Source organism: Pinus tabuliformis, chromosome 9 (genome assembly GCF_031772625.1).
Source record: "Pinus tabuliformis cultivar Carrire ecotype Pingquan chromosome 9, CPIR1, whole genome shotgun sequence".
NCBI lineage: Eukaryota > Viridiplantae > Streptophyta > Pinopsida > Pinales > Pinaceae > Pinus > Pinus tabuliformis.
This window is the reverse complement of record NC_142307.1, coordinates 1,241,625,832-1,241,642,075: the sequence shown is the minus strand read 5'-3', so window position 1 is coordinate 1,241,642,075 and position 16,244 is coordinate 1,241,625,832. Positions and strand designations below refer to the sequence as shown.

The following is a 16,244-nucleotide window of genomic DNA, read 5'->3' as shown; positions in this document are numbered from 1 at the left end:
AAGGAAATATTCGAGGCATCCTCTTATCTCACCCAAACTCATTGATACCCTAACTTTAAGTCCAACTTAGTTAAGTATATGGTTTGTTGCAAGTGATCAATTAGATCATCTATTTCGGGTAGAGGGTACTTGTTATAGAGCATAAGTTTGTTTAACAAAATGTAATTAATGCAAATTATCCAAGTCCCATTCTCTTATGGCACAATGATGATGGATGACCCACATAGTAATGTACATGGTTGAGTGATTCCATGTTCCAGTAATTGTTGCAACTAATGCTTCACTTTGTTTGCTTCTATAATGGATTGCATGTATAGTACGATGTTTAGCAATGGAGATTTTGGCAAGAAAGAGATCTCATGCTCCACTTCTATCTTGGGTGGTAGCCCTTTCGACTCCTAGAAGACACCCCTATACACCAATAAAAACTCTTCTATTTATTGTATTTATTCCTGATCGCATCCCTCTAGGGATGAGTTAGATACCATGGACTCTTCTATAGAATTATTTTCTCTTAAAAACAACAAAACATACGGTTTGCTAGAACTGATGAAATTTACGGTCTAGTTGGCACTTACTAGTGAGATGTTTGACTTTCCATTGACTGCATTGATATTGAAGGATTTCCATCCTTGATGAGGCGATATTGGTTTTCTCTCCACATGAATCTCGCAACCGTCAAGTATATATAGGGAATCCAAAATATAGACCCACATACAATAGGTGGAACTACATCCAACTCTACTTCATCAATTATTGTACATCATATATACATAGGAACTTCTCTAATTGTAAGCTACTTATCTACCATGATATATTGTGCATCATTTATATATAGCAAATTTTCATGTAGAAAGTTACTAGTTTATCATTAAATACTTGGGACACAAATAATATATGTATGCTTATAATTCAGTATAAGGATGACTATCTAGCTAAAATCACATTCAAGCTTTCGTTCAAATGGACTTGTGTTTTCTCTACACCAAACTAAAACTAGCATCAAACAGAGGAGAGGTATCAACATAATGATCCTCCCAATAATAACATCAACATAAACTGCATTAATCACTTAATCATTTCAATATCAATTGAAACTATTTAATTATTTGCAAAATTTTAGAAGGTTTGTTGCATTGTAAGTAGCTTTGTGACACAATATCCAATAGACAAGTCAATGTTGTAATATGGATTTATCTTAATTTAAAATATATCTAATACTCAATGTTATATCAATCTAAATTTATCTTCATTTGAAATATATTAGATATGAAGAGAAATACAAAAAATACATTTAAAATGAAAATATATTTATATATAAAAATAAGTATTAAGAAGAATTAAAAAAAAAAAAATCTATTTGTGTTTGCATTGCTTTATATACCTACATATAATTTGTATTTTTAGGGAATCTAATAATTAACATATATGCTTCTTTATAAGAGGTTTATAAGAGGTCACTGATTTAAATCTAAAAGGGTAGAATATATATAACTCTCTAAAAGTTAGCAATCAAATTGTTTAGAAAAAATAAGTCCCATATCCTATAAATAAAAAGATTATTATTATCATCATTATACAATTTATTTTTAATATTATAAATTAATTTTAAAAAACACTAAATATAATTACTTTAGATTCTTTTTTAATAATTGTTTTAATTTTATATTCTAAAATATTATTGATATAATTTGTAAATAATTATTATTAATTAAAATTAAATTTACCATTACTATATTTTCAATTATATATAAATAATAATTTTGTTTTAAATTATTAAAAATTAGAAAATACTTGTAATATAATTATAATTAAATATTTATAATCATTAAACTTTTAGTTTTAAGTGTGTGGAAATATTCTCTAAAATTTCCACTTGTATCTTCAATTTATTTATTTATTTATTAAACCAAACTAAATTCTACTCTGTAGGAGTTAAAAACAAAAATTTGAAATTGGTAAATTTACTTAACATATTGTAAATCTTTTCTTATAGCCATGGTTAAAAGATTATATTGCTCTTATAATTTACTTTAATATATAACATATTTTCCTAGAACAATGAATTGTTTTTCTTTGTTCTTCAAATTCCCTGATCTCTTCAGGGAAAGATTTTAAATCTTGCACTCTGATTGGTGGGTGTTTTTGCACTCTTACATGGTATTAGATACAGGTTGCATGCTCTTTCTTATCTTTTTTTGGGAGATCTATTACTAGATCCAGCATCATAATACGAAATGGCATTTTTTTTAAGGTCCTTTGGGATTTAGTTTTGGATCCGTTTATTTGGGGTCCTTTGGGATTTAGTTTTGGTCCAGCATCATAATACACTGTAAACTAAACTGATCTCCAGATCACTGAGACTTCGAACGTTTATTGACAACCTCGTTTCACGTCAGATGTTGGATCCATACATCTGTACTTGTTGTTCCTTACCCGGCGTTCCAATAGATTTGAAGAGAGTAAGAGTAATATGCAAAGTGAAGCTACCAAAGTTGTGGGAGTGGGTGTTGGAGACGGAGCGTCGGCGACCCGATGATCTGCGAGTGGCAGAGGAGGTTTTATTTGCTACGTGTGGTGCGAATGCATGGTAGCATCTTTTTTCGATTGACAATAGTTGGTAACGCCTTCGACAAGGAGATAGCCCTCTCTCCCATGTAGTCTACCTGCAGTTTTCCGGTGACCTTGGGTTCTCCTTATACATGCAGCTGAATTTCTCTATGAAGGATCTCCATTGATAAATCCTAGGTTACCATGTTCAAAAATGCTATGGTCCATTGGAACGAAAGATTGGAGTAGCCTGTTTAGCCGCATCGAAATAGATATCTAATCATTTGGACTGGCTGTAATTTCATAGGTGTGAACGAAAGAGTTGACCAGCTTTTCCCAATTTTAATTTATTGGGACTTTTTTTATTTTTTTATAAAAAGGGAAAGTAAAATTTTCCCCGTTGGGCAGAAAATTCGATTGACAAAATATATATATATATATGCGTAAAATTGACTTGGAGCTAAATATTTGGCCAAAATTTTGTGAGCTAGTTTGTTTTGTTTATTTATTTTAAAAAGAGTATTAAATTGCAGTTGTTGTAAAAAAAAGGGATTAATATCAAGGGGGAGTCCAGGGTGATACAGTTGCTTACTCTTTATAATTATCATGCTTTTTATGAAACAAATGTAATAATTTAGTGGATTGCGATTTATAATTATCATGCTTTTTATTAAACAAATGTAATAATTTAGTGGATTGCGATAAATATTAACAGAAAACTAACAGTTTTAAAAAAAAAAAAAAAAAAGTTGAAAGGTTTTTTTATATGAATTAAAAAAAAAAAGTTGAAAGGTTTTTTTATATGAATAAACAAGTGCTGTAGGCAGCGGTAGTCCCTGCCGGGTCTGAAATCCTTATATTTAAATAAGTCATTAAAAATGTTTCTCTGTTTAATGTTAAGTTTGAAAACAAATTGTTGACACTGTATGAATATTTGAGTAATGTATTCGTAAGCTTAATGTATTCCGGGTGTGTGCAGGGGTTGCCCTTCAGCACAACAGTCTAAATGCGACATATTGTATGATTAATGACACTGTATGAATAGTTGAGTAATGTATTCGTAATTTTAAACGAATGCATCTCGGACCTTCCATTAAGTTTCTTAACTGTGACGACCCTTCCATTAAGTTTCTTAACTGTGACATATGTAGTATTTATCATCTAAAAATATTCCTTCGTAAAGTTTGCCAAAATCATCACTACAATGCTAACAATACCATTCTGGGATTCAAACATGGCTCTCCATCAAATCACTGGATCAAGTGAAAAAGTTAATTAAGTTTAATCTCAAATCAAATCAATGGATTAAAGAAAAAAATAATCTAAGTTTAATAACAAATCACTGGCAAACAATGCGCTCTCATATCATCTCAACAACATGGATTTTTTATTTTTTTAAGCAGCTAATTCTAGATCCTCCTTACACTGATCACTGATCAGTGCAACTGTTAGAAACAATATCTCACAATCCATCACAATATCAAGGTGATCGAGCTTGTATTAATGTGAAGACCTGGGTTCAAAACCCTCTATATAGGACTGCTCTAATTCCCTCAAGGTGTTAATGATACATTGAGAATAAGCCTACCCTAAAATAATCTAGTCTGCCAATCCATCGAACCAATCTAAACAACCAAGCAATGAAGGGCCAAACTGAAGCAACGGAGATCGTCCAGCACTGATGCTAAGATCCTGGAACAACAATCTATCTTTAAAATCATTGAAAGTAAATTGGGGCACTATTTTGCATTCTTATCTCTAAAACTTTTATGATGATGGAAAGTTGAAAACAAAACTGTTGCCATCTTTATAATCACTCAATGATACCACGGGCAAGCATGCAATAATATGCATACGATATTCCATTCAAGCTCTATTTTGGAATTGAGAAATGCTTCCAACACTCGACCGTGTCTTATATAAGCTTGCATCCTGCATGGAATGAATGCATGAGTTTCAGTTAGAAAATTCCAATGCCATTTAAATCCATTGCTCCAGAAATAGATATGATATATAGCCATTGAAATCTAATGCTCCCGAAATAAATATGATATATAACCGTTTAAATCCAATGGTCAGGAAATGATATATAGCCGTACGGATACATATCTACATGCAATAAAAAAAACTATTGATACAAATTTTAAATGCAAATGTTGTAAGTAGAAACTCTTAATAACTCTCAACCATTCATTCCCTTGCCTGGAATATTGCAAGAATGACGGTTTCGTTGCCTCTTTCCTTTTCCCTGTACATATAATTCATTGATTTAAAGACAATAGAATTATTTAATAGATTCAAAGACAATAGAATCAATTAACTATATATAGTATTAATTTATGTTATATGTTAATCTTCATTGATTTAAAGACAATAAAATTATTTAATAGATTCAAAGACAATAGAATCAATTAACTATACATAATATTAATTTATGTTAATCTTAGACTGACGTATCCAATATATGAGGTATGTATTAATAAGGTTTTGATGATTAAGTTAAAAATTTTAGTATTTATGTAGCAATTCTCGCTCTTGAAACAAAAATTTAGTTTATCTAATTTCAGTTTTTGCTATGCAACTATTTAATTTCTAATAATTATAATAATTATTATATTTTATGCAAATTGATCCAAAAACATTATGCATATAATCTCCATAGTCTCCATTTTTATTACTATTCAATGGACATAATCTCTATAGTCTCCATGAATTTCCATTACAATTCATAGTTTGAAAGTGACGAAGTATTTAATTTCACTTCTTACCATGTAATTATTTAATTAGTAATTTGTAATTATTCAATTAGTAATTATTTAATTATTAGAGTGACGAAGTATTTAATTTCACTTATTACCATGTAATTATTTAATTAGTAATTTGTAATTATTTAATTAGTAATTATTTAATTATTAGAGTGACGAAGTATTTAATTTCACATGTAATTATTAGAAATTTTTACCATGTAATTATTAGAAATTTAATTTCTAATAATTGTTTGTTTTTATATTTTATGCAAATTGACCCACTACAACTTTATGCACATAATATCCATAGTCTCCACTTCCATTACGATTCATGGTTTGATGATTAAAATCACTTGCCAGAACTTGAGGTGTTGCCGGACGAAAACAACAAAAATTATGTGAAATATAAACAATCTACACTTTGCGGAATATAAACAATCTACACATTTGCATGACGAAAAAGAATGTGAAATATAAACAATCTGCAGTTTGCATGACATTATTTTACACATTCAAAGCCCTAGATAGCGTCAAACCCAGAAACACCATGACTGGACATTTTGGGGTGCCTTAGATAGCGTCAAACCCAGAAACACCATGACTGGACATTTTGGGGTTTAGGTTAGGCCTTACCTTAGCTAAGAGTGAACGTCAGTTAGCGGTAGCTAAGCGAACGTCAGTTAGAGTTAACACCCTCATTCCCAAAGAGTGTCATTCCCCGGAGCAGTAGCTAAGTGAGCAGTAGCTAAGAGCGAACGTCAGTGAGCGGAGATGCGGGTCTTTCTCAAGGGGTCTGTTTCAGGCATGACGAAAAAAAATGTGAAATATAAACAATCTACAATTTGCATGACATTATTTTACACATTCAAAAGCCTTACATAACACTATTTTACACATTCAAAAGCTTTACATAACACTATTTTTCTTCCGCACAATAAAAAAATTGCAAAAAGAAAGTACACAATAAAATATCGATTATTACTAAAAATAAATACAGAATCTAAGTCATAGCCTGCAAAAGCAGAGTAAGAAGGTTTGAAAAGCCATTCAAGCTTACACGCAACAATGAGAACAGATAATCTAAGGTCACAAAGTGTTGAGACAACGAGAACGGGCTACATCGGCCATCTAATCATTTTATCTCATCACCTGCCATAGCTCAATGTCTACGTGTCTATTTCATGTCTAGAGGGCTTAGGAATTTATACAAGATAATGTTGTATCTATATATGAGAGTGGTGGACTTACATATTGTCCATATTTCTAATTTTCCGCAAGCTTTGAAACAATAAGGAATATTGTTCATTGTTGTTGTTCCAAAAACAATAAGGAATATTGTTCATTGTTGTTGTTCCAAAGTATCAGTTATAGTAGCAAGTCCAGCTCCATCGCACCGAAAGTATATGACCATTCCTCCTTCGCTATACTTGGTATAGAAAGCGATACCTTTGAGCTCGCTCTCGGGAAACTAACCCATCGACATTTATACCTCATAAAAAAACCATACCATATTTGAAAATTACTTCAATTTATTTAATCATATTAATTTTTATTTTATATAAATTTGCATATGTTTTTATGTTAGTTATTTATTTGTTAGAAATAAAAATAAATGAAATAAAAATAAACAAAAATTTGGTGACATATGGCCTTGGATACATTCCACGTGCCCCCACTGCCTTGAATCATTTCTTCAGGACAATTTTAGAGTCATTTCTTCAGGACAATTTTAGAAAGACTCTAGAAGGAGATTCAACCATTTGGGTGGATGCTTGCAATGGAAGTTTGTGGTGGAGGAGCTGCTGGGTGACCAAGCGCTTTTGATTCACGACCCTTGTTTCCAACCACTTAGTCAATGGGTGGTAAAAAAAATATATAGCACAACTCAAGCTCCGAAAAAATCTAGGTAGGGAAAACCATGGATGAGTTTCTCGTCCACGCTCCTACGATTGATGATCATAGGTATTTTACCATTTATATTAACAGGAAAATAATGAGTACTTATAGATTAATCTTCTTCCGACTCAATACCCAATTCCTCTTGGGCAGGTGGTTCTAGAAATGAATTAGAACAAATTCTTCTTCACTAATCGTACTCTAAGCGCTTGAACTGCTAGCACCCTCATTTAGTGAGGGAGGAACTCTTGTATTCTACACATCCGGTAACTTTTCTAAGGTTAGTGAAGTTGGAAGCTAAAAAAATTATCTTCCTCTCTGTCATTCTGCACATGAATTGTAAAAAATTTGATGTTTAAAAAAATTATTTACAGAATCACATAGACATGTAATGGAAGTAAAATTAACACTCCTGCAAATATATATTTTCTGCATAGTTCTATTCTACACACCCAAAGCAACTGATCATCCCAAAGTTATATCCCCATATCCTCGTCATCTTGATCCTGAAGTAGACATGGGAACATGTCCAGCGTTCAAATCCTTGGACAATCTTCTAGAATTCATGAATAAGGAAATTTATTCGAGTGAAGGAAAGTTATTCGAGTGCAAACCCAACCAACAACATTTTCAATGGAAATCCTGTAATGAAGGTTAATCCATGCTTGCTATATCATGGCCCGTAGGATGTCAAAACGAGCAGACAATCACCCGTACTTGTTATCTGTGCAAGTAAACGTGCCATTCTCATTTTCATGAGCAATCCAAGGCATCGAATTAATTGTGCACGGATAGACTCATATGGAAAATCGTCATTATTCGCACAAAACCCTGAAACAAACCACCAACAAAAATTTCCCAACCCACCATGGGAAAGTGTAGCTCACTCACACCCGCCAACAACCATGAAAAGCTAATTAAGTGGAGCAGCAACCATGAAAAGCTAATTAGGTGGAGCAGCTAAGTTGGTTTCGCCTTCCTTTTACAACCCGAAGAAAGAATAAAGAACTCACATTAAGGAAAACTGCTCAGAGGAGCATTATAAAATTAGAGGGTTCAGTTTGCAACAACAACAAAGTGATCCAAAAACCTTTAAAGGGGAAGATATATGTAAACACAAACTGAGTATATGTAAAAGCATACCTTTAGTTTGTTTGCAGCAGCAGCAAACTGATTCAGCCCCAACGTCTTTGCAGTGGAAGCTAGAGTTCGTTTATGTTACAATAATCCCAAATGCTTCAGCGCATGGCTTCATCCTCGTAGAGAAAACACACCTGGACAAAGATCAACACGGGAATAAAGACACACCTGGACAAAGATCAACACGGGAATAAAGAGTGGATGCATTGCAATGGAAAATCTGTCTGCAATGGAATGAAGAGGGGCAACAGGGAGTGCAATTGAATGAAGAGGGGCAACAGGGAGCGGGAGGGCGGTGGACAATCTACCTTCAATGGAATGAAGAGGGGCAAGAGGGAGCGAGAGGGCGGTGGAATGGATAGATAAGAAGACAGGTGGTGACAACTATAAACAATCATGTCAGCACGCAAGGGTGACAAGTGTAAACTAAGTTACAAAAACATTGTATAAAATAATTTCTCGAACCTTATTACTTTGCATAAAATAATTTGATCGGCCTTTGTTTTAAAACACTTAGGATAAAATAACTTACACTCACTGGGCAGGCAAGACCGGCAATAAGACCTCCAAATAGAAACATTGGATAAAAATTGGTTGAGCCAATCATTTTTTTTTATAACATAGGTTTGAACCTCAAATGTACGGATAATATTATTCGGTCAAAGTGAATCAATAGGAAGTCAATGATCTATCGATAGCTATAGTCCAGGCAGGGACTAATAATATGAAGAGAAAGAATTCATTCAGTTGCATGTTTCAAACAACTTGTTATTTCATTTTAAAGAATGCATCACTCCCAAAGAAGGGATAAGAAGGCTTCTATATTTGTAAGTGTAAATGAATTCCACACTTTAGAATTGGAAACTATATTATCAACCTTGGTACTTGATGAACATGCTTTTATTGAGGAGTATCCTACTGATTACATTGTTGTCTCAATTAAAAGCATGCGGTAAGGAGAAAAATGAAGCAATATATATATGTCTTATCTTTTCTAAACTAAAGAGTCATTTTCAGATTTTCTTATCTACCTTCTATGCAACAAGGGAGCCCTTGATGAATTATTCAAATGCCTAGCTTTAAAACATTTTGTGATCATTTCAGGAAAGAACAATCTAGATATTCTCTCTAGCTCTTAAATTAGGTTTTTATGGCTCATAACTCCAAAATTAATATAAACCCACTCATAAAAAACCTCCCTTCAAGTCTCAGCAAAATACTGAGTAGAAAACTTTTAAACATGTACATTGGTCTATAAATTTTTTTACACTCTTACCTCACTTACTAATTACCCATTTACCCAACCAAACCAAATTATATTTTGTATCCCAGAATATTTAATAACAATTTAGTATGCATCCAAAATTTCAAAAAAAAATATCCACCCAAAATGAATCCAAAATCTTTTTCACCCGATATTTCTGAAATTTGATAAATATACTACATATATTCAAATTATAAATTTACAAGTTGCATATCACACGGATGCTCATACTCTACTTTATATAAGCCATAAATTATCACATGTTTCATTAACAACCCTTAATTTACTTTGCTAAATCTCATTGTATAAAAAATCAATCAGCGTGAACATTCATTAATGGGAAACCGTATGCCATCTCCTAGATCCAGATGAGTCTTACATTAACCATAATACATTAATAATTTTGATTGGGAATCTGTTCTGACTCCTGTATTGATTAACAAACCCAATATCCGATACCGAACTTAAATTGGCGTGTTAATCCAAGAACAGAACTGAATCGAACCACCGAATATTCAATTTTTTTCAGACAATTTGAACGAATTTGGTAACTATGTTTAATTCTACTTTTCTTCATTCAATTACCCATAATAATGGTTTGCCTTAGTATGGAGTCAATTTTGTAGTTGCCTTTCGATATGGGGATTCAGACAATTTGGAATATCTTCTTAACTTTGACGTGGACAAATCGGACAACGATTTCTTTATCACATTACTAGATTTGTTTTTATGAGATTCATACATTTTAGAAGAGTTTATATTGTAATTTTAGTTAAAATATAATGTAGTCAAATTTAACTACTAATAGGTTATCAGGTTGTAGGAGGAATAGACATTCCATTCTTTTGAGAGCATTTTGTTTCATAAATGAGAAAAGATAGCCAAAAGAGATAGGACATAGAGCACACAGAGAGGAGATGTGCACTATAACAGCCAACGGGCTATAAATCTTACTTCTTGGTATTTGCATCCATATTTCTAGGTAAAGAAAGAGAGCGAAGCGGCCTCACCTTCCATCTGGGTTTTCTCCTAAATGAGTTTTCAACAACATATCTTGTGTCTTATGTGTATGTGTGAGCTTATTTTGTTTTTCTCTATTTTTCTGCATAATTTTCATTCGTATGCATGCACTAATTACAATTAAGTCTATAGATTTTGAAGTCTAAATAAATTGTGATAGTATAAAATTTTCAGATTCCTAATATAGATTATAATATTATCATATATATTGTGACAAATTGTCTAGTCGACAATTTACGGATCAAAGTCCCATACCTTTTTGGCACAATATTGATGGGTGACCCATATAGTAAGGTACTTGGTTGAATGACACCATAGATTATAATATTATCATATCTATTGTGACAAATTGTTTAGTCGACAATTTACGAATCAAAGTCCCATACCTTTTTGGCACAATATTGATGGGTGACCCATATAGTAAGGTACTTGGTTGAATGACACCATGTTCCAGTAGTTGCTGCAACTGATTCTTCATCTTCTTTGCTTCTATAATGGACTAATTGTATAATACAATGTTTGGAAATGGAGGTTTTGGCAAGAACATCATCTCATGCTCCACTTCTATTTTCGGTGGTAGCCCTTTAGGCTCCCAGAACACACCCTTGTACACCAATAAAAACTCTTCTATTTAGTGTATCTATTCCTTATTGCATCCTTCTAGGGATGACTTAGATGTCATGGACCCTTCTACAGACTTCTTTTCTCTTTAGAAAAAAACAAAACACACTACTTGCTAGAACTGATCACATTTATGGTCTGGTTGGCAATTACTATTGATATATTTGATTTTCCATTGTGCCCATTGATGTTAAAGGATTTCCGTCCTTCATGAGGTGATATGGGTTGTCTCTCCACATGAAAATCACATCCCTCATGAGTATATAGGGACTCCAAAATACAACTCCACACGCATTAAGTGGAACAAAATCCAACTCTACTTCATCAATTATTATATATCATATATACATAGGAACTTATCTATTAGAAATAGAAAGCTTCTAATTTTCCATGATATATTGTGCGTTGTTTATGTATAGCATTTTTTCATGTAAAAAATTGTTAGTCTACTATTAAATACTTGGGGGTGCAAATAATAGATATATGGTTATAATTCAGTCTAAATATGACTATATAGCCAAAAGCACATTCAAGCTTGGGGTGCAAATAATAGATATATGCTTATAATTCAGTGTAAAAATTACTATATAGCTAAAAGCGCATTCAAGTTTTTGTTCAGATATACTTAAGTGTATTTTCTCTACACCAAACTAAAACTGACATCAAATAGAGGAGAGGTAAACAAAATGACATCAACATAAACTGCATTAATCACCTAAGCATTTCAATATCAACTGAACCTATATTAATTCTTTGAAACATTAAGGTTTGTAGCATTATAAATAACTTTATCACTTAATATCCAATACACTACTCAGTGTTGTAATATGGATTTATCTTAATTTAAAATATATCTAATGCTTAATGTATCAATCTAAATTTATTTTCATTCGAAATATATTAGGTATTAAGAGAAATAAAAAATATTTTAATGTATAAAATAAGTATTAAAAACAAGCATGAAGAAGAATTAAAAAAATAAAAATAAAAATATTTTAGTATTCAAAGACATTTTAAAAATCTATTTGTGTTCTATATATTGAGATATAGGTTATATTTTTAATAAATCTAATAATTAGTATATTTTTCTTTATACAAAGTTAGAGTTTTAAATTTAAAAAAGTAAAGTATAAATAGCTTTAAACTTTAACCATTAAATTGCTTTGCACAAACAAGTCGTTTGTCCTATAAATAAAATAAAAAATATATTGTTCTTATCATTTTACAATTTATTTTTAATATTATAAATTAATTTAAAAAAAATAAATACAATTACTTTAGTTTCTTTCTCTTTCTTATAATTGTTCTAATTTTATTTTATAAAATATTATTTATATAATTTATAAATAATAATTATTTTATATATATATATATATATATATTCTTTAATAAATAATAAATTTATTTTACTTTATATCATTACTAATTATATAAAATTAAAATATAATTATATAAAATTAAAAAAAATTTATAATATATAGTTATCATTAAATATTTTAAAACTATTAAATTTTTAATAATATATAAAATTTAATATATTTTTAATTTGATATAATATTATATTTTAGTTTTGTATAATATATTAAGGTAATATTATATTTTAGTTTTGTATAATATATATGGTAAGCATAGAGAAATAGCCGGGAGCCTATAACTTTTGGATGCTTTTAACGAACTATTTTGTAAATGGAGTTTAATTTTATGGTTATCAAGATTGAGTTTGACTGGGAATTTAATTAGTAATGGAAAAAATTATCATTTAAAATTGAAGGTAAAAAAAGGTGGATGTGCATCTTTCAAATACTTAATTATATTATTTTTTAATATTAAAAGAAAAATATATAAATTTATAATATTAAAATTTCAAAAACAGTTTAAATTTTTTATTTTTTTTATAAATATTTGTGTAACAATTTTTTTTTTTCATTTATTAATATTATCAATAAAATCATATACTAGACCAAAATATATGGTTTTACATTTTAATTGCACATTGTGAAAATTTACGGGAACAAAGTGCGTAGTTTTACATTTTAATTGCACATTGTTAGAATTTGTGTATTCAACATATACCCAACCACACAGTGGATCAACCACACAGTCGATCATATGATGTCCAGTGTAAATTAAACTTCATATAGACTTAACATTATTGTGAACCATACATATATCATATTACTGACCAAGTCTATGTTTGAAATGGAAATATATATTAATTAAGTGCAAACATTTTCTAAAAATTTCCACTTATATCTTCAAATATTAATTACTTGTTCATTTATTCATTTGACAGAACTAAATTCTACCAAGTAACATTTAGCACTACATTTATTATTTCCAAAAAAAACTTAGGAATTTGTAAACTTTTTTTTCACCACCAAAAAAACTATATATTAGTATTATATTCATAAATAAGATTATACAGCCAATGCATATATATGAGAAAGAAAGAAAAAGAAACCAGTAGCTATGGCAGAAATGTGGTGCAATGCCATACAAAGTGGAAAGGACATAAAAATATAACTTGTTCAGTTACATGTGGAATATGTGAAAGAAAAAGTATATAAGAACAATTGAAAGTGAGAAAACTGATCCTTGTATATGAGAATTCCTTCCCAATAAAAAGACAAAAAATACCGGCTAAGCAAATTATGTACTGGGTAAGCAAAAGTCTGGGATCTGATAAAAGATATTGTCCACGGTGAAACGGAATTTGTAAACTTACCTAACATTGTTATGTCCCGCGATGTAAGTCTTTATCTTGTAGTCATTGCTAAAAAGTTATATTGCTTTTATAAATTAACCTAATATACGATTTATTTTCCTCAAACAATGAATTATTTTTCTTTGTTCTTCAAATTCTTTGATCTCTTCATAAAAAGACTTCAGCTCTGGCTTCGTTTTGTCAGAGATCTATTACTATGATCCTAGACCATAGTAGGAATGACATATTTTTGGGGTCTAGTTTTGGATCCCGGTCTAGTTTTTTTGTAATATCATAGTGCCGCAGGCTGATCTCCATAATACTGAGACTTCGCAGGTTTATCCACAGCCACGTTTCGCGTCAGATGTTGGATCCGTACATAGTTGTCGTTACTTACCAGGCGTTCCAATAGATTCGAATACAGTAACAGTAATCCACAGAGTGACGCCACCAGGGTTTTTGTGTGATTCAATATCTCGAGAAAATCAAAGTTGTGGGAGTGTGTGTTGGCGACGGAGCATCGGCAGGTGCGACCCGCTGATCTGCAAGTGGTAGAGGAGGTATTGTTTGCTGCGAAGGCATGGTAGCATCTTTCGTCGATTGATGGTAACGGCTTCGACAAAAAGAATGCCCTTTCCCTCTCTCATGTAGTCTACCTGCAGTTTTCCTTATACATGCCGCTGAATTTCGGTGCAGTATTTCTCTATGAAGGCTCTCCATTGATAAATCCTAAGTTACCATCTTCAAAAATGCTATAGTCCGCTGGAACGAAAGAAGATGGGAGTAGCCAGTTTAGCGCCATTATCTGGAGTTTCATAGATGTGAACGAATGAGTTGATAAGGTTTTGCCAATTTTGTGACCTTGTTTGTTTATTTTAGAGAGAGTATTAAATTTAAGTTGTTGTAAACAAAAAAGTGTTTAATATTATGGCTGAGTTAAGGGTGATAGCTTTGCGTCTTCCTTATAATTATCATATTTTTATGCCACAAATGTTACAATGTAATAATTAACATATTTTTATATGCAACAAAGGTTACAATGTAATAAAACCAATAGTTAAAAAAAATGTTGGAAGGCTTTTTTAAATGAATAAATAATATGAATAGACGGTTGATTGAGCTGCATGTTTTAAACAGTTTATTATTTAATTTTGAAGAATGTATCATTCCGAAAGAAAGTTGAGATAGGTAAATTTTTGTATTTGGAAGTTAATGAATTTCACACCTTAGGATTGGAAACTATATTATCAAGTAAACATGCTTTTATTGAGAAGTATCTTTCTCAATTCAGAACATTGTTGTCTCAATTAGAAACATTTGGCAACGAGAAAAATGGATATATATATATATATATATTATATTTATATTTATATTTATCTTTTCAAAATTAAAAAATCATTTTCAAGTTTGCTTATATACTTTCTATCCAGTGAATCATTCAAATGTCTAACTTTGAAACGTTTTGTGATGCCTCCTGAGAGAACAATCTAAACTCAAGCAGCTAAATATTCTCTCTAGCTCTTCAAATTAATCTTTCCTGACTCATAACTCCAATGTCAATATAAACCACCTCTAAAAAGACAATATTCTGCTCAAGCTGGTGAGTAAAACACTAAGTAAAACATTTTTAAATGTTGCAATTTAATTTGTAAGTGTTTTTACACTCTTAAATCATTTACTAATTAATCGTTTACCTAATTAAACCCAATTCTATTTTGTACACAAAATGCTAAATATTACAATTCAGTACTCATCGAAATTTTCATATAAAAAGTTCACACAAAAAAATTCCCATATATTTCTAAAATTTAATGAATATATGTACACATATATTCAAATGATAAAATTATAAATTGCAGATCACACATATGCTCCTACTATGCTTTACAAACCCCTTTTTCTAAATAGCTTTTGCTAAACATCATAAGCTTATATAAATTATTACAGAATTCATTAACAATCCGGAATTTACTTTGCAACTTGCAAAATCTCATAGTATAAAAAGTCAATCAGCGTTTCCGGAGCGGATTCTACTCTGCAACTTGCAAAATCTCATAGTATAAAAGGTCAATCAGCGTTTCCTACATTCGGAAGGGTCTGAAAAATACATTGGCTACAAGAAATTAATAATTCTGATTGGGGATATGCTCTGCCTCCTCCTGTATTGATCCGTGAACCTAATATCCGATACCAAACTTGAATTGGCGTATTAATCCAAGACTGAATCGAACCGCCAAATATTCAATTTTTTTCGGTTTAATTTTAGTTTTCTCCAAGCAATTAACAATAATAATCGGTCTAC

General features: G+C 30.9%; 1 long non-coding RNA gene across 2 annotated transcripts; it reads right to left on the bottom strand.

The window, feature by feature from the left end:
- Positions 1–4,050: 4,050 nt before the first annotated feature.
- On the bottom strand, positions 4,051–8,654 carry LOC149153062 (uncharacterized). 2 transcript variants are annotated; one of them, XR_016263284.1, is made up of 5 exons: positions 8,502–8,654; positions 8,337–8,467; positions 5,931–6,090; positions 4,378–4,798; positions 4,051–4,242 (listed from the first exon to the last, which is right to left on the bottom strand). It is a non-coding gene; the product is annotated as an uncharacterized LOC149153062 (long non-coding RNA). The 2 variants fall into 2 exon arrangements; XR_016263283.1 differs by having other exon boundaries at positions 4,051–4,798.
- Between the last annotated feature and the right edge of the window lie 7,590 nt (positions 8,655–16,244).